Raw genomic sequence first — 24,048 nt, 5'->3', positions numbered from 1 at the left:
CTTATTTAGCTCCACTGAACATTTCTCAAGTATATGTTCCAGGCACTGAACTAGGTGCCATAACACATTCAGTCTCTTTTACCTTTTTTTTTGGGGGGGGAGCACTAAAAGGACCCATTTATTAAAGCTAGGGACAGTAAAACAAGGAAGAACTTAGCGTAGAAGTAGCAACAGGTGAGCCTAAGTTGAACTGCCCTAGCTCACTGGAAAGTCAGAGGAAAGAGGGAGGCTTTGGGGACAGGTTCAGGGGATCAGCCTGGAACAAGCTGCCAGCGGCCCATTGGCTTAGAGTTTAGGAGACACATGCCTGTGGGGAAAGAAGTGGGGAGCAGGGAGGAGAAAGGAAAGGGAATGGAACCAGTCAGCCTCTTGTGTCTTAAGCCTCACGATGTCCTTGTGACACAGGCGATGCTAGCCCCATTTTATAGGTGAGGTGAAACAAAATCTGCAAGTTCCACAGCTCAGAAATAGCAAGACTATTTCTGCCCTCTAATGAGGAGCAGCTTAAGACAAGAACCTAGTTCCAGGTCACAGAGAGCGAGGCTAGACTTATGAAGAAATTTGGGGATCCAGGGCCAGAATTAGGGTGACGCGGGCAAGGCCATGGTGCAGGTACAAGGTCTGATCTTGTCTTTATTTGAAATTTTGATACTTTCTTCATTCTGGATTTTTTTGGTATTAATTTTGATTTGGAAAGGGGTTGCATTAAAATGTTATTTTCTCTTGATTGCTGAGTTTTGGCACCCTCTGAAATTCTGTGTCAGAGGTCAGTGCCCCACTTGCCTCTCCTAGTCCTGGCTCTGTGGGGACACTCTAGGAGGCCGGATGTGATGTGATATGCAACACAGTCTCATTCATTGCCTATGTCCCCTGCCCCTCCCACCAGTGTGGCTTTGTATTGATAAACCACATGGTCAAGTCTCAGGTCCTTCTGTGTTCCTGTGATTTGTATAGGGTCCCCCTCCTCTGACGGCCTGACCAGCACCCAGCCCTGTCCTCCTGCCAGTGCCTGGTCTGTGCTGCTGGGCACTCAGGGTGAATTATGATATATGACATGTATAATGACCCCAAAGCAAGGACTTGGACTTCTTTAGCCTATGCCCACCTTCCTGTGGACTGGGTAAGATGCTGGTAAAAGCTCTAGACCTTATTTCTCGTTGGTAAACCCCTTCTTGTACTATTGCCTGAAAATGTCTGCCCCCTCCATCCCAGCTGGGACCCAGAAGATTAATGGATGCCGTAATTAACATGTGTTGAGCATTTGCCATGTACCAGGCATAATCTAAAATCTGTACATACAGTCATTCAGTTAATCCTCACAACAAACTCAACGCAGAGATACCATTAACTCCACTTTACTAATGGGAAAATTTAGGGACACAGATAAGCAATCTCAGCAGGGCCATGCAGTTAGTAAGTGGTGGAGCTGTGATTTGAACCTGGGCAGGCTGACCCTAGATCCTACCCACCTCCTGGTCCTGACTCTGCCTGCTCCTGGTGGGAGATGAGTCCTTTCTTGAGCCATTGAGGAGAGCCTAGGAAATTATCTTCTTTTTCTGTGGCTTGGTGTGGGCTTACATGATTCTAGGCATGTGGGGGGAAACTGTACATTCGTCTGTTATGGGCCGAAGTATATCTCCCCAAAATATGTACCTTGAATGTTACTTTAATAGGAGACTGGGTCTTTAAAGAGGTAATTAAAATGAAGCCATTAGGGTGAGTCCTAGTCCAATATGACTGGTGTCCTTTTCAGAAGAGGAACTTTGGACACAGTCATGGTAAAGAGACAGAGAAGATGGCTCATAATGTGAGGAGAGGCCTTAGAAAAAAGCCAGCCTGCTGAACCGTGATCTTGAACTTCTGGCCTTAAGAACTGTGAGAAAACAAGTTTCTGTTGTTTAAGCCACCCAGACTGTGATACATTGTTATGGCAGCCTAAGCAAATTCATATAATCTCCAAAGTCTATTTCCAAGATGAGATACAGAGACAGCACCCACCAGCGTTTGGGGAACACCACACGGGCTGAATCTTGCTGCCACATGGCTTCTTCCTTGCCCTCTCTCATTTGAGCTGCTGCTGGTGTCCTTCCAAGGAGCAGAGTGAGGAAAGAGTCTTGTGTGGTCACATTTCTACTTCTGGTCTCTCTGGCATGCGTATTCTTGCCCCCTTTCCACCCCTACAAAAGCCCCTGTTGCCTTGGCCTCAACTACTCTGACATTGTCCAGCCTGACCCTCTTCCTCCTCTTATCCACTTTCTCCAAAGCTTTCGGTTTAATCATCTGAAAACAAAGCTCTGATCATGCATGTCATGCTCCTGCTCTAAAGCATTCCCTGGCTCCCCATTTCTTAAAGGAAAAAGCCTAGATTGTTGGCTTGCCCCGATCAGCTACACATCAGCACTCAGTGGGACCTGCCATTCCAAAGGAAAATATTATCTGCTATTCCCACGTTCCTTCTACTTTCCTGACCTAGACCTTTGCTCACACTGTCCCCTCTGCCTAGCCTGCCCTCCTCTCCCTATGCATGTGTAAGTCCTACTAATTTCCCAAGCACAGCTCAAATTCCACCTCTTTTGTGAGATTTTTGCATCCTACCAGCTGTTGTCTCTCCTTTTTCTCAAATCTCAGCACATTGTCTCTCGTGCCTCCTAAGTTCTTTGTACCTTACACTGTAGTTATTTGTACATGTGCTCTACTCCAAAACCCTTCCACATTTGCAGGCATCCTGAGAACTTGCTGGAAGAGAGACGGTGTGGTGTCTTGGAAAGCAAAAGACATGTGGGAGTGGCAAACCCGTGTATTCGTTCCCTTCCTGGCCACTTGTTGCCCACGGTGAGACAGAGACTCTATGCTGGAGTGGCCAGCACATAGGACACAATCATGAGCAAATGGATGAATCATCTCATCTCTCTGAGTCCTAATTTCCTTATCAATAAAATGGGGATGAAAATATAATACTGGCAATAATAATACAAGCTTACAGGATAATATTTGTGAGAAGTACTATGTAAAAAATGGTCCTTATAAATATTCTTTGAGTATTCTATCAGAAAAGACACATCTGTCAAGCAAACCATTCATTTCCTGTAAAGGCCAAATGCTCCATGAGCTTTTCTAATTTGGCCAATGATAAGTGCATGATGTGTTCAGTTCCTCTGCTAGGTGCTATCACATTTCCCCATTGAATCCTCCCAGACGCCTTGGCAGGAAGGTGCAAAAATCAGCCCTATGTTCTAGAAAGCCAGCATTTCTGACTTGCCTGGGCTGGGTCCCAGCCATTGCCACACAGACTCAGAAAGTCGTCTGGGCCCAGGGAACTGAACTAGCCTGGAAGAGGGTGGACCAGGAAACTGAGCCTTGATGGGTTAACTGGACAATGCCTCTGGACAGTGCCTCCAGCTGGGGAGCCAGATGGATTTCCAGGATTTATTGGGACCATGATTCCCCAGCTGGGCTGGACACAATCTTGCATCTTGACCTTTGTGGGCCTGGATGGTGACTGTGAAGATCTGGAATTTCGGGGCCTGAGCTAGCAGTGGTCTCCTTGAGCCAGGAGTGGGGTAGCTCTGATGAGTAGATAATTAGGACGCTTCTTTCAGCTGGAGATAAAGTCCAGAGCCTCACTCTGGCCATTATCCTGCCAAGCCTAATAGAGCCAGATTGATGGATACAGCGCGGAGGGAATTGGGAACATTCTTGTGCACACTATATCACACTCCATAATCGCCAGTGCACAATGTGGGACTTTTATAAGCCATTACAAAATCCATTTTGAAACATCTCTGGGTGCGACAGCCAGCTGCAAAGCATCTGAAGTATCCCTGACATGTGGGCTTTGGTGGAGCTGCTGAGAATGCACGGACTCAGAGCAATCGCGCGCACACACAAGCCAAGAGAACTCGATCGTAAGGGAAGCAGATGCCGGCGTTACAGCCCACTGTACATCTTATACTGTATTTCGGCAAATGCACTAATCCCTCTTGTTAGACAAGAACAGAAACCCCCCAAATGCTTTCCATATGTCCCATTGTCTTCCTGGCCCTTTAATTCTATCTCAAAAGCCCCCAACTTAGCAACCTTCATATTAATGCTAAACATATTACATCAGTTCTAACACAAATATGTTTAATATGAATACAATTAAAGTTGCTTCAACATAATCCTGGTAAGATAAACAGCATTGCTATTATTATAAACATCCCTGCAAGGTCTCTTGTAAAATATTATCAATACTAATAGAAGCCCCTTCCCCACCCCACACCCAGCCAGATACTCGGACTAAACAATGCCACTGCCTCCCTACTAATAACAAATCTGTCCAATGATTTAAACATTGGTGCATCCAATGTAAACACCATTATAACTAATGTAAAACAGTTACCCAGCCCGGCAAAACTTCAACCAAAATGTTACTGAACAGAAAGAACAGTTTCCTCGGCAAGAATGCATTACAGCCTGCTGGTGACATTTGCAATAGATTACTTAAGCCCATAAAGAAATGAAAATTGCAGGCCCATTTTGAGCCAGCAATGATGAAATTGGAGAGCACAGGCTAAGTACAGTATGGCACAGACCAGCTTCTGCCCAGGGCCTACAGGCCCTATGTGGGTTAAAATACATCCTCCTTGCATTTCTGTGCATATGTGGCCACAGACACATTGCACCTTTTGGTCATGTTTCCTGTCCACCCTCCCCACATGTGTAGGCATGAAGCTGAGGACGGGCCTTTTCAGAGTTAAAGTGCAATTGAAGGCTGGGGTTGGCTGAGTGTGAGCACATGGGCGCATTTTTCCCTCTAATGGCCTTGCCAGGCCAGTGTGGCACTCACTGAATACAGTGCTGGAGTTTGGGCCCCAAATGGTGGAGCTTTTCTCTCTTCCAGATTACAGAGAAGGCCGGGGCTTCGGGAAGAAGACCTAGATGCATCTCCAGAGTCACAGCAGGACTACATTGTGTTCATCTGATTCTTATCTTACTCTAACGTAGGCGGACAGACCCCCATACAACAAACCCTGGTCATTGTTGCCTCTTTTTTTCTTTATATCCTCTTCCCTGATTTATTGGTTCCTGACCTCTTCTTTGTATCCCGGATTTTGGAAACTTCTTGGGTGTTGTTCTGATGATTCCACAGTTGCCCTTCCTTTCTTCCTACTTTCTCTCTCTCTCGATGACTCCTATAAAATACCCCAACTCATCAAGCTCTGGATTTGAGGGCTCCTGAAGGGTAATCTCCAAAAGACACTGCTTGAAACACCACCTCCTACCCAACTGCATAAGGTCTCAATGCTACACTGTGAACCAGTGAGCCTGACTTCCCAATGCCTTTCAGGAGTCTCCCTAGGAAATCTTCAAGAGGAAGTCATGCCTTTGGGGCTGGGCTCCATGACTTCTATACTACAATGTCCTAAAAATTATAAGGGTCCATTGTAATTCAGAGAAAGGAAAAGGAAGTTGCCCAATTATTTCTCCCCCATGTATTTCAATTGCAATTAACCATCTCTCTCTTAAATATTTTTCACACACAGAAATGAAGGTATCCTTTTTCACTGCTGACAGAACTTGTCTGTGGTCAAGAAATTCTCATTTGCTTGGTGTGACTGTGAGAACAGACATCTGTCCTGTGTCTTTCAAAAATATCATGTGATCTGCTATTTACCTGGCACTTGAGAGTTTGTTCAGGGTTTCCAATACTTATGCTACTGACATTGGGGCCAGATAATTCTTTTTTAATAGAATGCTGTTCTGTATAACGTAGGATGTTTAGCTGTATCCATAGCTTCTGCCCATTAGATACCAGTAGCCACCTCCTGGATGTAACAACAGAAAACTTCTCCAGACATGGCCAAACATCTCCTAAGGAAGCAAAATCTCTCTCTTTCCCTAACACACACACACATTGACACATTGAGAACCACTGAGTCAGTTGGATGAATCAAGAATCTACCAAATGAAAGCAGACTAACTGAGATGCAAATTCGTGTTTCCTTATTTACTGCCTGTGTGGTCTTCTTAGGCAAGGAACTTAATCCATCTGAGCCTCAGTTTCCACATGTGTACAGGGGGATGGATGAGATTCATGTATGAGGGGTAGGGGAAACCATATAGGTCTTATATGTGTAAATCCATGATGTCAGATCTATGGCGGCTGTGACTCTCATCTGTACCTGAAATCCAGCGGCTCCTCCTCGAATGAGCCTGCGGAGGCCCAGAGTACGGACAGGGCGTTCCCATTTCCCCAGAGTCTGGAAGGACGGAGAGCGGGAATTCTATTCCAGCTAAACATCATATTATTCATATTATTAATGCCAGGCAACTCTTTCCTAATAAAACCCCAAACCATGTAAACACTAGTATAGTTTTCAATTTGTACTAGATTAGATGCCAGGAGTGTTTGGTTCCATTTTATTTTATTTTATTTTTTAAGTGAAATCTCTTTAGTGGATTTGAAAGCAAGCTATTTTCTGCCTCTCTGGAGAGGTGTAAGTTTTGGAAAGCGAGTTTCCCTGGAATGTTTCAGCTTCAATCAGGGTGGATGGAAAAAAAAAAAGCTGGTTAAATCACATGATAGAATTTCTGGACCCAGATTCATCAGCTCATTTAGGAAGTGCCCTATAGAGTGAAATATGCACAGAAAGGAGGCTTTGTGTCATTCTAAAAGCTATTTTATGTCCTTGGAAAAGCAGGTGGGTATTTATATTCATACCCTTTTGCGTGTTCTGTTTTAAAAGGCTCACACACTGCAAATGTTGTATCTTCAAAGTCATCTCATGGGTCTTCCCATTGGGTTGGGGGACATGATTCTCAACTCCCCATATTCTCAAGCCTGGGGCACACAGAATTCACATCATTGTTGTTATTCTTGGAGCCAAGAGCAAAGACCCCATATTCATGGAGCATTTCCTGTTGGAGTCTGGGCACCCAAGGATGAGGAGGTAACTTTCTACCTTTTGGGCCCACAGTTTGGTAGAGATTGTGAGAGGGCAGACCTCGAGGGAGAACAGACCCAAGGGGAGCCTCAGGCTGTTCTTCCTCTTTCCTATGACAAGAAATTAGGTTTCAGGGGGCTGCTTGGAATGGAGAAGTAGTTCTCATTCCTGAAGCTCTGGGGACAGCTGAGCTCTGAGCTCTACTTAGAGCCCTGGACCAAGGCACAGAGGTTCTAGTCACAGGGAACCTGAGACCAACTCCGTGTGTGCTTGCTAGTGTGTTTGCCAATGGTGGAGATGCTAAAAGTGGGGGTGGGAGGGAGGGTGGTGGGCTGACCGATGTGGGTGGCTGTCCCACAGTCGTTGTCAGTCTCCAGGGAAAGGGGCTGGTGGAAAGGGCAGTCCTGGGGAAATAGGCTACTTCTTGTATAGGGCTAGTCCCCTAGAAAGTGATGAAATGCCCAGCAGGGCCTCAGCCTGCTCTGAGAACTCACCTTCCATTCATTCTCAAGAGTGCTGGTAATTAATTTATAGACGTTCCTTGAGCACTAGCCTGTGTTTGGACTACAGGCCTCACCTGGGCTGCCTTCTCTTCTCATTCCAACAGTCTCTGGGTAAGGCCTTTGGTTCCTCTAATTTCAATACCCACTGAAATGCACTTGTGTGATGGACTCCATTTTTATATCTGGCCAAGACCTCTTGGTAGACCCCTGGGCTGGTATATTGACCAGGCTCCTGGAAATTTGTGCTTGGAAGCCCCTTGTGCAACTTTGCCTCCATGGGAAGCCTTCCCTCAGCCCCTAGCAGAGACGGGAGCTCATCCATTTGCCATCATCCTAGGTACCTACCTTCCAGCATCTACCAGCTTGCCCTATGGTTTGTCAATTTGTGCATATTTCTGCATGACTGTGAACACCAAAGAGGTGCCACATCTGACTTATTTCTGCTTCCTCAAGGCCTGGCCAAGGTGGTACTTACTTAGTGAATTCTTCTGAGGCCATGAATCTTCATTGATCAGGGCTCTGAAATGAAGGCTTGGCAAGGGATCTTATACTTGTCAATGAGTACATGCCAGTGTATGAACTTAAGGAAATTTGGGAAATGAAAGCCATCACGTGTGAATACTGACAGCTTCTAGCTCCTTTACTGTGACAAGGAGGCTCACAATATGTGGCCTACATCTTCTCTCCCTCCCTTTACTTCCAAATACCATAGGAGGATACAGGCCCATGGTAGATGCCTTTACCAAGGGGGCACTGGCCCCGGGCAGGACAGAGCCTCTTCAATTTCATGTTCATTACCATTTAACTACCTCTGCCCTTTCCCTAAGGACCTAATAAAGAACACGGAGACTAAGAGGGTCAGTGGGCAGCAGTGCTATTTGGGAAGACCATCTCCCAGCCTTGATGTGGTGACTAAAAAAGGATGTTAAAGCAACAGGGAAGAAATCATAATGTGAGAACACAGCCCTGAGCCCCAAGGAACAACCTGAACTTGCTCTATGGCAGGGCAGCAGAAAGCAACTGATTCATTAAGATTCCCAGTAGGACCAGTTGGGGTTTGCCAATAAGTTGGAGTAAAGAGCCTGCAACTGCTGACATTTGTGCTTGAACCAGGGTCAGAACCCACAGGGTAGGGGCGAGAGAGAAGCTCTTTCAAACCAGGCTTTGGTAGAACACCCAGGGAAAGACTCAGTGGTTCCACCTGAGAACTTCAGCCATGAGGCTGGGCATCAGTCTTTGCCAAGCAGAATTTTGCAGGGAAGGAGCTCACCTGGGCTTGCTCACCTCAGCGCTATGCCCCTATATGCAACTGCTCAGAGGGCAGTACCTATTTGTAACAATTCACAGGTATAGGGGTGGAGGGAGAGACTCTAACTAGAACTAGGAAGATAGCAGAAAGGTTTTACTAGGACCCTTGAATTTGCACTATGGAATGAAAACTAAATCTGTTCCTCTACAGCAAACACCTATGTAGCATTTACTATGTGCCAACAACTCTTCCAAGTACTTAAAAAATACTGATACATTTACTCTTTAAAGCATCTCTATGAGATATGTACTACTATTAACCTCATCTGACAGGTGAGGAAACCGAGGAACAGACAATTTGAGCTCTCTTGACTAGATGTAGCAGAGGCAGGACTTGAACCTGGGGAATCTGCTTCAGTATCCATGCAGTTAGTCACTGCATTAGGCTCCTTCATATCCACAATAGACATATATGCATAATACATTTTAAAAATGGGGTTTAGATACTATCTTCCAAATTGCTCCTCAGTAAGGGACTGATAAAAAAGCCTTAGCCACCAGCTGAGTAGAATTTATATGGGTCATATGCCAGTTTTTCTTTCTTCTTGCACAAAGTCATAGATCCTACGATGATGTGGGCCTCGTCATTCTCCTTAGCTGGAGTCCACGCTCCCTTTGCTCTCAGGTCTTTGTAATCAGCTAACATTGGCAGCCTGCTAATCTGCTCACAGATGATTCTAAATACCAGATTAGTTATCAGTTATATAGTTTTCCGAAGGTCTGCTTTTCCCAATTATTCTGAAAAATGTCTACCACATGCTCCATGCTATTAAAGAATGGATTTTCTCTGTTTTTCATAACTTTGGAACTTTGTTTCTCTCCGGTCACAACATCCATGTGTCTGGCCAGCTGCCTTGGTCTTCCAAGTGCTGTGGGTGGGGTGTGGATGACGTGGCCATTACCTCTCTGCAGCCACCACCTCTATGGTGATCCTGGTGACACAGCATGAAGGGAAGCAGGTGGACATGGGGACCCATGGGGCACTTCTGTGTCTGTCTGTCTGTTAGTCACCATACCTTATCATGACTAACTTCTGGAAGTGATAGCTGCTGCTTCACCTTGGTCTTCCTCATCCCATGCAAGTTCCTCTTTTGGTCAAGTTTCTCCTGGAAGGACGCAGTGAAGGAGATTCTGGGAAGTCTAGTTCCAGCCCACCTGAGCTGGCACAGCAGCATAAAACACTGCTGTACTCTTGTATGATCTTTCTGTCAGCCACATTGGTGACTGCTATGTTGGAGTGAGGTGGTGCCATGTACATAATCAGAAGTCTACTTGTTGAGCATGACATTAGAGCAAGGGTGATTGCATAGGTGATTTTAAGATATCTTCTTCAGCTAAGATATCCCGATGCATCCCCCTATCCATACCTGATGTGGCTAGCCCTGAGGGTGGGGCCATGACCTTTGAGATCCATTGGCTCGAATGCCCTTTTCTCTGGAATGTGCTGGCATGAACATGGCCAGTGACTGCCTCTGTGACTCAGAGTTAATGAGAAATTTATCTTGAGCCTCTGAGTGTTGAATCAATACAGTTATCAAGTGACGTATACATACACCTTTCTATGAAAATATATAGGCCAGCTCCTATTTGACCAAGAGCTCCAATTTCAATTAAGCATACTAAACAAAACTTCCCTGATAAATAACAGTTTCAGAGCTACAGTTTTGAATGTCATGTCCACAAAGGTGGACCTCTGCTAGGACTTTTCAGTGCTTCTACAATACAGGTGAAAGCAGGACTTTTCAGTTTTTGTCTTGGGTACTTGGGCGAACACCAAGTACTTCCTGATATGAAAGCCAGGTGTCATTAAGCCTTAACATTGAGGACATGCTAAGGGGGCTCAAAGGACTGGAGGTCTCAATGTATGTCCCCTAGAATATGAGGCTTGTGTTTGATTTCCACAAATGTAGAAGCAATATGACCGAAACCCTTTGCCTGAAGTCAGAATGACGAGAGAAACTAACCACAACCCTCCAGCACTGTAGGGGTCCACTGTGGAAGCAGGTCTGAACTGTAGGTTGAGGGCTCAGCTGTAGTGTCGTTATCCTTCCTGGACAGGACTTTTTAATTTTTCAAATGAGAGCATACTTGTGAATTAAAGTAACTGGAAAACTTATTAGCCAGGAATACCTGAAAATGTTACGGGACTGGTATATGTTCCTCCACCTTCTACACACATGCATCCAAGGGGAGAGAAAGAAATTTTCAATGAGGCCTTCTTATGAGAGTGGTGGCAAAGAATAAAACTGTTTTCTGCTTGTACCCATCAAATCTGTTCCTGCACTGCTTTGTTCAATTCAGTGCCAAGATGAAGGATCCTTTTGGACGACAATGCACCAGATCTAGGCAGTAAGTTGAATTCTCTGAGCCTTAATTTCTCAATGCAGTTGTGGATGGTAACACAGAATACCTTACAAGGAATTTCTGTGTGTTTGAAATGAGACCAAGCTGGCCATTTAGTAGGTGCTCAGTAGAAGGAGGAGCCTGAGGAAGAACCTCACCTTCTTCCATGAGCAAGGGGGCTCTCCAGCTTGACCAAATCCAGAACACAACTCAGTGACTAGCAGTGCTTGTCATGTTGACCAAACAGCAATAAATAGCCCAGGTATAAATTCAAACAAACATTCTGTGTCCACCACTTGCTTATAATACTCTTTTTATCAGGGTCTGGATTTAAATGGAGAAGTTACCCCTCACTACACTCCGAATCAGTACTCTGATTTGTGGTGGAAAATTTCTAGCAGTGAGGGCATTACTCCTAATCATGAAGGATCCATTCACACCAGCCTTTGTGGTGGGTCTACCTGGTCCAAGGGGGAAGGTCTGGCACTCTGGGGCAGGTGGACAGGCTGAGACATAGACCCCTCCCATGAGCCAAGATTCATATTGGTTCCACTTCTTGGCACAATGCTTGGGAAGCAGCACGGTGGAGTGGCAAAGGGTGTGGGCTTCAAATTCCAACTACCTGGCATTCAGTAACAGTTCTTCTCTTTCTTCATCTTTTCTTCTTGGCCTACTTTAAAATTTTTGGCAGTGCTTCCCTTTATCTTCCGGAGGCCTCACTCCCCTCAAACACTCCTGTATTTATACCTCCTCATTTGGCCTCTCCCTTAATCGATGTTCATGCCTCACTTCATCTGTTTGGTCCCTGGCCCCTTCCATTGTCTGTCTCCTTGTTTTTCCCACCCTTCTGCTCTCTCCTCCCTCATCCTCCCCACTGCTGTCTCATTCAGCCACTCCCTGTTGCTTTCCCTTCCCCTCTTTCCATCTCTCCCCTCCTTCTCTCTCTCTATATATATTCTCTGCAGTCATATGGCTCTACATATCTGCACAGAGGTGCTTCCTACACAGACACTTCCCCTCCATTCTCCTTTGCCCATCTGGCTGCATCTCTGGGTTGCCACAGGCCAGCTGCCAGGGAAGAAAGCAGGAATGAAGACAGGAAGGAGAGCTAGGCTAAGGGTCTGCTGGGGCCTCCAGAAAGAGAGGAATTGTCTTGGGAATCCCCTGACCCTGTATTCTTCTGTATCCATTTTAGTTGGAGCAAGACCTGCCTATTGGGAAAGATGACTTCCATTTCGGCACTCAATTAATTGACACACACACAAATAAAATACCAATCTTAACAACGAAAACAAGCACAGAGCTTCAACATCTCCGTTCCTCAGGCTAGGAAAAACTGTGCTCACATATTGGCTTCTCTCCCCTTCCCCTCTTTCTGCCCTCTGGGTTCAGTCGATGTTCTCCTGGAAGCAAGAATGGCCCTTTGTGGAGCATGAGCCAGGAGACAGGTCATTTAGGGTAGCTGGTGGCCAGGACTATTGCTTCAACCCCCAATTCTCTTTGTATGGCACTTGCCATAGAAACAGGCACTACAAATTTTGACTGCAATGAACTTGAATCTGTGTGTGTAGTTGGAGAGATAGGTGAGGTCTGCCTCGTTGCCCATCTGGCAAGGTGAGAGCCGGGTGTTGTAAGGATTACATGTATGATATACGAGGAAGGCCTGGCGTATTACCTGGCACAGATGAGGACTTTGGAAATGCTAGTTTCCTTTCCCTTAAATTGTAGGCATAATGAGGAATCAGAACTCATGAGCTCACAGCATCTCCCAGGTGGGAAGGACCTCCCACCTAATGTAGAAATCCGCCTTCTATGGTGTGGGCCTGAGAGCTGCAGGTGCAGGTTCTGCTTGATCCCTCTCCTGCCAGGGAACTCAGGCCCTACCTCCCACTGAAGTTTTGATTAGCTGTCATTGCTAGAGTTACTTTTATGTCTCATTATTTCTCCCCCATACTTCCCACCAAACTTATCATCAAAGCTAAAGCTACATAGAAGTGTTCTGCTTGTTTCTACTTGTGGCGGCCCTTCTGAAATCTGAGGCCAATTTCTGTGCCTATTCTGGTGTCCCTTCTTCATAGTTAGATATCCCCAGTGTGCTGAGTCACACCTTAAATGACTCAGTTTCCTGATCCCTCACTTTCTTGGTGTCTGAAATGTAATGTAATACAATGGAAATGTCAGGCAGAGAGAGCTGTGTGGGGAAAGCTGTGTGTTGACTCTGGCAAGCCACTTCTCTTTCTTGTTGTCTCAGCTTTTGCATCTGTTCAGTGGGGACATCAATGAGGTAAACAAAGTGCTTAGCACAGTGCTGGGCCTCTAAGAAGTTAGCAGTCATTGCTTTCTTGATCATTCTCTCCTGGACATGCATGATTTGCACATTATCACTCTCCAATGTGACTTGACAGTGAAAGTGCCCACTTCTGAAGTCTGCATCAGACACCAGTAGTGGACACCACTTGCCTCTGTCATTTTGGATATGTTACTCCAACAATAAGCAGTTCGAGGCAGCTTTGGTCTGCAGCATTACACAAGTCCTTATCCCAGCCCCCAGCTGCATGGGGAGCACATGTGATCTTTGAACCATTTTGTGTAAACAGAAATTTCTCTTTTGTTACAGTCAGTTCTGTTCACCTTGGAACATACTATTGTAGGCAGAGTTTGCACCTACCATCCCCTTCTTCCTTCCTGAAGCAGTTGGGGTGAGGTGAAGGGAATCACCAGTATTTGTTTAGCAATCCGGGTTGCAGACAAGTGCTTCTGAAAGGCAAAGAGAGTTTAATTCAAACAAATGACAAATCCCAGATGAAAAAATATCATCAGGCAATAGAAAAACCATGGCCACAAATGAAAAACAGAGCTGCCACAGGTAACGGGATCATCCTTTTTCAAGTCTTCCTTTCCCATTCATGGGTGTTTGTACCCTTATTTGGTAGCTGTGAGTGTTGGCCAAGCATTAGCAGGTGTCATAGCTTTAAAAATGAAAATACCATAGAGTAACTTAGCACTGAGAAGGCTCTATCCATTGACTTCATCACTGCTGTCGGTGAAGAGAAGGTATCAGTAATGCGGCTGCAGCTCCTGAGTACCTGGGTCCCTTTGAGGAATGCCACTGCTCCGGAAAAAGTGAGGACCTTCTTATAAGGCAGGTCCATGCAAGTTCCCCTAAGCTGATGCCAGGCCCTTAAAGAAGTGCCCCTCTCCAAATCCTAATTATTTCCATCTTTGCATATTCTCTTTTGGTAATGGCCTTTATTTGCATACATGTATATATTTTTTTACCTGAGAGGTCATAGCAATCTATTTTTTCACTTCTCTTCATATTGAGAAGAACTCTGTGTTACTGCAGGATCTTTACAATGATCATTTAAAAATATAATATGATGTTACTTCATATGGATGAAGAGTACTGTATTATGTTTCTATTGCTGTCACAAAAATTCCTGTGAATTTAGCAGCTTAAAACAATGTAAATGTATTACATTACAGTTCTGTAGGCCAGGAGTCTGGGCCTCACGTGCTAAAATCAAGTGTCAGTGGCCTGGGCTCTTACCTGGGGAGAATTTACTTTTGAGTTCATTCAGGTTATTAGCAAAACTCACTTGCTTGCTGCTGTAGGACCGAGGTCCTGCACCTTTGCTGGTTGTCACCTGGGGCCAGCCCTTGCCTCCCTGAGGCCACATTCTGGTTCCTGCATGCAGGCCCTTCCATAGCAGAGTCAGTGATGGTGCATCAAACTTTCTTACATTAGAATGTCTCTGACTTCCCCTTTGCCTCATTTGTCTGCTCCAGCTGGGAAAAGTTCTCTGCTGTTAAGGGTGCATAAAACAGCCCAGAGTCCATCTAGATAATCAAAGGCAATCACTTTATTTTTAAGGTCTGTAATCTTAATTATATCTTCAAAGTAAGTCTCTTTTTTTCATGTCACGTAACATATTCATAAGCTTCAGGGAATAAGACACGGATATCTTGGGGAAGCTATTATTCTGTTTACTGTAAACACTTAAGCTAACCATTACTTATTGTTGGATATTGAGACTGTTTGTAGGTGTTCTATTTATTTCTTTGTTTATTTCTATAGATTAACACTACAGCGAATGATTATTCACTTAGTTTTTGCTTTTAGGACCAGTAACTTAGATAAACTCTATAGATGGGATTACTACTCAAAAATAGGGACATCTTTACAATTTGATGCTTATTACTCTACTGCTTCCCCAAAGGGTTGCACCTATTTATATTTATATATATTTTTAATAGTTCGATGATTAAAATTTTTTTCCATTTTACAATTGTTCCAATTATCCTGTTTATATTGCTACTGGCTTTAGATTTAATCTGTTCACCTCTGCTTTTTCCCGGAGCTGAGTGTTAGCATAAGCTATAAAAAAAGATTACAGAGTATTACAGAGTGTTCTATTAATTGGTCATGCTTTCTTTCCAAAGAAACTGTAAGCAAACAATAAACAAACAGATTTGAAGACAGAGACAATCATTGTCTCTTACTCCAGAGTGCTTTGTGGAAAGCTGAGATCCTAGCTGAAGGGGGTGGTGGGCTGGATGCAGTGCATGCCAGCTTGGGACAGCGGGTTGTGTACATCTCTTTCTAACTTGGCATTCAGTGATGTCAAGTTGCTAGCTTAATTCAGCCATGGTAAGAACATTTACACCATGGATATTGGTAAACACTAATTGTAAATGCTATATACAGATATAGATATATTTTTTTTCTTGAGCGCTATTGGTTAAGGGTAATCAATGGGTCCTTGGGGTTCTAGGTACTCACTTTTGGTGTCAAGCAGATTTTGGAGAGTATAATTTTTTTCACAATTAACACTTTTTATTGAATTCAAAAGAACCAAAACTACAATTCCCACCAATGGAAAATAAGATAACTATTTCATGGATATTTTAGTCAATAATAATCTCTTCTATGCCTCCCCAGGATGATCTGATACAAACAAATGTGGCCTTTAAGTAAAAAGGACAAAGCCTCAATTATAAACAAAATGGAAGATTCCCACAGTGAGGTCATACCATACAGTCAAGTACCAAGGAAGAAAGTTAAATAGATTTAACTGAAACTTAGCAAAAGACTAATTTATGATTTCACTAATCAGTGAAAATCTTCTTTTATACACACTTTCATTTATGGTAGCAAACATATATGAGTGGTGAGTACTTAGCAAAAAAGTCTCCATAATTGCACTTTGAATGCGTTCATGATTTAACAATGAAAAGATTTTCTAAACAGATCTGCTCTTCAATAGAGTAAGTGAAATATTAAAATTCTTTCATGAATCAATCATGAAATAAGTAATGAAAAACACCTTATATACTTAACCTACATTAGTAGTATCTTAGCGAAAACATAACTTGGTCACTTCTCCACATGTGAGACTGATACAGCAAAAAATTGCAGACACTTATTTATTTTAGGTGGATAAAACAAATATTTTTGGGAAAATGTAAAGCAGTACAGTTGGCTGTCAAATGCTTTACCCAAGGATCTTGACCTTCCAGAGTCTAGACATCTTTGGACCTTAGAACACTTCTGTGTTCTCAGCACCTTTGTTGTATACCAACTTCCACTGGTCTGGAAGTTATTTTCATGGCTAGGCAATACATTTTATCCTAACATTTATTTCTACTTAATTTCTTCCAGTAATTAAACAGTTTTTGCTTGAGATAAAGGAACAACCAGATTTAACTAGGGCTTATGGTAGTTGTATTTTGAGTTGATTCAATTTTGTTTTCTTTGTTATTTTTTGTTGGTTGCTTTAAAAAAACCATAGGCTAAGATTCTCAAAAAGCTGTCAACAAGCTTATGGAAAATGTAAATCATATTAAGGCCTTGTAAATTGATCTTTTAAAATACAGTGTACCAAGAGTGGAATAGAAATAGCAGAATCATTTAAAATGTGTTTCAGACTACTTCCAGCCAAGATGGAGGTGTAGGTAGATACACTTTGCCTTCTCACAGAACAAAAAGAACAACAAATTTAAAAACAAAACATAATCAAAACTGCCAGAAAATCAAACTGCATGAAAGTCTGACAACCAAAGAGTTAAAGAACAAACATTCATCCAGACTGGTAGGAGGGGTGGAGATGGGCAGCCAGGGTGGAAAGGACTCGTGGCAAGGCTGGCTCTCTTGGCTGCATGACCATGAAAGCTGACAGAGAGAACCAAGTAAGTGGCATTGTTCCCTTTGGACCCAACTCTCACACAGCATCACAACACAGTGACCTCGGTTGCCCTGTCTGGGTGAATACGTAAGGCCCCGCCCTTTACTACATAACAGGTGTGCCAACACAAAGAAATATGGCCCAAAAGAAAGAACAGATCAAAGCTTCAGAAATAGAACTAAGTGAGGAAGAGAGAGCCAACACAGAGTTCAAAACACTGGTAATCAGGATGCTCACAGAAATGGTATGGTTGCAAAATAGAGGAAGAAGTGAAGGCTATACAAAGTGAAATAAAGGAAAATGTACAGGAACCAACAGTGATGGGAAAGAAACCAGGATGCAAATCAACGATGTAGAGCAGAAGGAAGAAATAAACATTCAACCAGAACAGAATGAAGAGACAAGAATTCAAAAAAATGAGGAGAGGCTTAGGAACCTCTGGGACAACTTTAAACATTGCATCATCTGAATCATAGGGGTGCCAAAAGGAGAAGAGGAAGAGCAAGAAATTGAAAACTTATCTGAAAACATAATGAAGAACTTTCCCAATCTGGCAAAGGAAATAGACTTCCAGGAAGTCCAGGAAGCTCAGAGAGTCCCAAAGAAGTTGGACCCAAGGAAGCACACACCAAGGCACATCATAATTACAGTAGGCAAGATTAAACATAAAGAGAGAATCTTAAAATCAGCAAGAGAAAAGGAGGTAGTTACCTACCAAGGAGTTCCCATAAAGACTATCAGATGATTTCTCAAAGAAAACCTTGCAGGCTAGAAGGGGCTGGAAGGTATTCAAAGTCATGAAAGGCAAGGACCTACAACTTAGATTACTTACTCCATGTAGCAAAGCTATCATTTAGAATGGAAGGGCAGATAAAGTGCTTTCCAGAGCAGGTCAAATTAAAGGAGTTCTTCTTCACTGAGCCTTATTACATGAAACGTTAAAGGGACTTATCTAAGAAAAAGAAGATAAAAAATATGAACAATAAAATGACCACAAACTCACAATTATCAACAATTGAACCTAAAAAAATGAAACAAAACCAAAAATGAACTAAGCAAATAACTAGAACAGGTACAGAATCATAGAAATGGAGATTACATGGAAGGTTATCAATGGGGAGGGGGCAAAGGGAGGATGGGGGAAAAGGTACAGGGAATAACAAGCATAAATGGTACATACAAAATAGACAGGATAAGGTTAATTGTACTGTTGTACAGGACATGGTGAAGCCAAGGAACTTATATGTAGAACCCATGGACACGAACTAAGGGGGGAGGAGTACTGGTGGGAGAGGGATGCAGGATGGAGGGAAATAAAGGGGAGAAAACAATGGGACAATTGTAATAGTATAATTAATAAAATATACTTAAAAATAAAATAAAATGTGTTTCAATTTCATTTGAAAATATAGAAGTTAAATTACTCTATTAACAGCAATACTTAGTAAAGAAAAAATTAAAAAACTAAGCAAATCTTAATTTATTACTATAATTTTTTCTAGTTTCATTGAAAAATTATCAATGAAATTTTTTTAATTTCAGGAATTCATATAATAGTTATTAAATTATTGGGTAAAAATTCCAATAATAATAGTCTAAATTTAAAAGCTGATGAATACAGAATAAAAGTTGACTGCATTTGTGCTTGAACTGCAAAAACAAACAAAAACACCAACATAGATTTCCATCATACAACACTAAATGAGGTGTTTTTGGCTATGTAAGCATGTTAAGTAAACATGTTTTCCCTGCTATTATTTTTATGCATCACATGTGAATGCAGACTTACAACAACTTTTAAATAAAAAGATACCAATACCTTTATTCTGTATTTTCTTTTGTAGTATTTTCGTTGCTAGATTTTTGATGCAATTTTGAGGAAGAATTTTCATATACAACAAACTCATGCTAGTTTGGTCAAAGTCATTTACCAAAAAAAGTCCCCCACACTTTTCCACATAATATACAAAACTGTAAAGTCTGTAAAGGTGGAAACTCTCTGGAATTTCTTAAAAGTATTAGAAAGCACAGGATGGTGAAAGAAAGGATTCTATATGAATAGTGTTTTTTTTAAAGATTTTATTTATTTATCTGTAGAGGGGAAGGGAAGGAGAGAGGGAGAGAAACATCAATGTATGGTTGCCTTCGTGCGTCTCCTGCTGGGAACTGGCCTGCAGGGAACTGGCCTGCAACCCAGGCATGTGCCCTGACTGGGATTTGAACCTCAATTGTCTGGTTCGTAGGCCCGCGCTCAATCCACTGAGCTACACCAGCCAGGGATTCTATATGAATAGTGTTTAAGCACTCTGTAACATAGGCTGTTCTTAGTGTAACCAGAGTGAAACTTGTCTATATATACACACAAAATATTTCAGAAGCAGGTGAAGTAAACAAAAGCACCAGTTCTTTAAACTGCATTTGATCACATAGACTAGTAAGTCTCTGTGGTTGCTCATCCTGTTCGTGGAAGCAACACTGGTGCCAACAGACCCTGTGTGACCCTGTGGTAGTTCCACATTAAGATCAAGGCCAGCTTCATTTGCCATTTCTTGAAGCAGCATATCCACTTGCTTTTGTGGTGTTGTTGTAGTGCTACTCATATATACGAATGTGTCTTCCATTCGTTGTGTGTGTTTGAACATCCAGTGTTTCAAGCTGGTGTTCAAATTTTTCCATCAGGGCAATCTTTTCAAGGTTCATACTCCTCAACGTAACATCTGTAGACTTAACTACACCTGCCATGGACTTGGTTACCTTGCTCATTATTTGTTCTCCTTTCTCTCTCTCTCTTTTTATTGTTGTTTAAGTACAGTTGTCTCCATTTTCACCCCACCATGTACCCCTGCCCCACCCACCCTGCCCCCCACCCTCGAACCTAGCCCCTCTGACTTTGTCCATGTGTCCTTCATACATGTTCCTTGATGGCCATTCCCTTATTTTTTTCATTATCCATCCCTCTCCTCCCCCTGTAGTTACTGTCAGTTTGTTCTTTATTTCAATGTCTCTGGTTTTATTTTCCTGGCTTGTTTGTTTTGTTGATTAGGTTCCACTTATAGGTGAAATTATATGTTATTTGTTTTTTACTGCCTGGCTTATTTCACTTAGCATAATGCTCTCCAGATCTATCCATGCTGTTGCGAAGGGTAGGAGCTCCTCCTTTCATTCTGCTGCATAGTATTCCATTGTGTAAATGTACTATAGTTTTTTGATCCACTCACTTATTAATGGACATTTAGGTTGCTTCCAACACTTGGCTATAAACATGGGGGTGTGTATATTCTTTTGAATTGGTGTTTCAGGATTCTTGGGGTATAATCTCAGCAGTGGAATTGCCAGGTCAAAAGGCTGTTCCATTTTTAGTTTTCTGAGGAAATTTCATACTGTTTTCCACAGTGGCCATACCAGTCTGCTTTCCCACCAACAATGCACTAAGTTTCCCTTCTCTCCACGACCTGGCCAGCACTTGTTCTTTGTTGACTTGCTTATGATGGCCATTCTGATTGGTGTGAAGTGGTTACCTTGCTCATTGTTACTGCAGTTTGGACTCCGAATGCCACAGCATCCACCCTAGCACTCATTCTCAAGAAATTAATTGCTTGGTTCCTCTGGTGGATTGCATTTTCAGTATGTATTCTTACAACTTCTATATTGCCTTTCTAAATGGTCTTTTTAATCTTGGCTTCTTCTTTTTTTAATTGAAATTTTAATTGCAGAGATTAAAATACATAATGTTGATAGGATCATATGGTGCCCAGTATTACACATAAGGTGCTCAAAAAAGGTTCATGAGTGTATGGTGTGTAATGCGTGTACACATACCACACACACTCACATTGGACATCTTTCGATGCCTAAGTTTCATCTGTTGGCTTTTTCTTCTCTATCCCATTTCTTGCCATTCCTGTTAAGCTCTTTTGTAGCAAACTTCAAGTTAAATAGGTGTTTCTCCATATTCAGCGTGGTCCTACAGCTTTTCTTGGGAGGCAACAGCCCGGGATAACAGCACAGTTTTGATATGTGGGTGCTCAGGGTTCCATTCTAGTCCCGACCTGGGTGGTCTGGAACCTAGGTTTGTCGAGAGTGCAGTTTAAAATGGAGTAAGAGGGAAGGCAGTAGTCTCAGACAGCAGCCTGGTGCAGAGGAACAAGTACAGATTTGGGGTGAGACAGATCTTGTTTCAAATACTGGTTTTACAAAACTTTTAGCTTTAGATTTGAGGCAAGTTGCTGAACTTCTCTAAATCCTAGTTTCTTTAACTAAAAATGAGGAAACTCATCTATTTCATAAGGCATTTTGGAAGATTAAAGAATATATTATATAACACAAAAGGTATACAAACAACAAATATAAGTTATTTAATTCCCTGAAGAGGTTGCCAACTCTTCTTGTGTCAACTAAGTAAGTGGCTTGATTATATATTTTATCTCTTCAAACACACTGTCATTCACACCTTACACTTGGACTGCATTTGCAATATCCAGGGAATTAATGGCTAATACATTCACCAAGTATAAGGCTTCTGATTTCCATTTTCTTGCTCCGAATTCTCAGGGAGATTTATATATTGAGGACCAGGAGGCATGCCTCATTTACATCAAGACACTGGGAACTCCTTGAATTAGTCTTCTTATTTCACAAGCAGTCATTTATTTGAAAAGTATTTATTGAGCTGCTACCTCTCAGGTAGTAACAATACCCCTTTCATTTCCATAATACTTCAGAATTTACAAAGCAAGTTCACACCCATGATTTTATTAAAACCTCATAACAATGAGATGAACTAGATATTGTTATCCCTATTTTAGAGATGAGGAAGCTGAGGCTCAGTGAAGAGAAGCCACTTTCTCAGGGTGGCTCAGCTAGTAAAAAACTGTGACAGCAATCATTCCCTCACTGTGAATAAGAACAAGTATACCTTGTTCACCATGTCAAAGCAGAGCCACTTGATTGGTTAGCCCAGTTTTGTCAATTAATTTGTAATGATGATTTACATTTGCATAGCATAATTGATGTTCACTAAGTACTACATGTGTTATCTCAATTGAGCCTCACAAAAATCTATGAGGTACAAGCAGAAAGAAATATATAGCTAAGAGGGAAGAAAGAGGACATGAATCGAGGACCTACTATGTACCCAGAATAGATCTTGCTAATATAACTTGGATTTCCTAGAATGTTGAGTCAGAAGCAAAACTGATATGGAGACGTTAAATTGGTAAATGTAATCCAGGGAGCAAAAGTGAGGAGAAAAAGCAGAAGTGAGACAGAGAAAGAGGAAAAGCAAATGCAAGATGACACTTTATTGAACTGGCTACAGCTTGTCAAGAAAAACAGTAGGCTGTATACAACTCAACACCAAAAAATAAACAATCCAGTTAAAAAAATGGGCAAAGAACCTAAATAGACACTTCTCCAAAGAGGACATACAGATGAGCAATAGACATGAAAAAATGCTTATGTTCTCAGAAAAATGCATATTAAAACCACAATGAGATATCACCTCACACTTGTCAGAATGGCTAGCATCAGCAAATCAACAAACAACTAATGTTGGCGAGGATGTGGAGAAAGGGGAATCCTTCTGCACTGTTGCTGGGAATGTAGATTGGTGCTGCCACTGTGGAAAGCAGTATGGAGTTACCTCAAAAAAATTAAAAATGGAACTGCCTTACAACCCAGTGATTCCACTTCTGGGAATTTGTCTGAAGAAACCTGAAACATCATTTTTGAAATATATGCACCTCTATGTTCCTTGCAGCATTATTCACAATAGCCAAGATTTGGAAGCAGACTGTGTCTACCAGTAGATGAGTAGGTATACTACTTAGTCATTAAAAAGAAGGAAATCTTACCTTTTGCAACAGCATGGAGGGACCTGGAGAGTAATATGCTAAATGAAATAAGCCAGTCGGAGAAAGACAAGTGTCATATGATTTCATGTATATGTGGAATCTAAGGAATGAAACGAACTAACAGACAAAATAGAAATAGACTAATAGATACAGACAACAGACTGACAGCTGTCACAAAGGAGGGGAGTTGGGAGCTGTGTGAAAAGGGAGCTAGGAGCTGGGATTAAGCAAAAAAACAGAAAAAACTCATAGGCACAGACAACAGTGTGGTGATTACCAGAGGGAAAGGGGGGATGGGAGGAGGTAAAAGAAGGTAAAGGGGGGATGGTAAATGGTGGTGGAAGGAGATGACTTTGGGTGGTGAACACACAATAAAATATACAAATGATGTGCTATAGAACTGTGCACTTAAAATCTGCATAATTTTATTAACCTATGTCACCTCAATAATAAAAAATTTAAAAAACAGTAGGTTGCTTGGCCATGTAGGAAATCTCAGAAAGGAACCATTTTGACTTGGTGCACTCCTTCCTGTCTCCTGACCCTAATGATGGACAAAAACCCTTCCAAGGGCATTAACTCCTTCACATTTCTGGGATGTGTTACTCACCCTCTCTGGGCAGTTACTGGGGGTGACCAGAGCAGTGGGCCAGGTTAGGCTGCAGTGGCTGTTACTGAGGCTGGCACAGTATAAGCCGTCTGAAGTCTGGCCCTGCTATGGGAGGGAGATATGCAACTATCCATGTTAGGGAACCATGTGACTGTGGTGGCAAATGTTGGGGGACTTTGGGACCATGAGCATGGTATTCATTTTGACTGGGAGACAGGCAGAAATGGGCCTGGGATGGGCCTCACAATTGGTCTAAAACACAAAAAACATCTCATCCCATCTGTACCATATATGGAGAGATAGGTATTGCTCTATCCCAAT

At 42.4% G+C, this 24,048-nt stretch overlaps 1 pseudogene; it reads right to left on the bottom strand.

The window, feature by feature from the left end:
- Positions 1-21,216, bottom strand: part of LOC119054731 (charged multivesicular body protein 1B2-like) — a 36,169-nt pseudogene extending 14,953 nt beyond the window's left edge.
- Between the last annotated feature and the right edge of the window lie 2,832 nt (positions 21,217-24,048).

The sequence above is a fragment of the Artibeus jamaicensis genome, unplaced genomic scaffold, assembly GCF_021234435.1.
Source record: "Artibeus jamaicensis isolate MK-2021 breed Jamaican fruit bat unplaced genomic scaffold, CSHL_Jam_final scaffold_1964, whole genome shotgun sequence".
Classification (NCBI taxonomy): Eukaryota; Metazoa; Chordata; class Mammalia; order Chiroptera; family Phyllostomidae; genus Artibeus; species Artibeus jamaicensis.
Note: the sequence above shows the minus strand (reverse complement) of the source record. Positions and strands in the feature narration are given on the sequence as shown.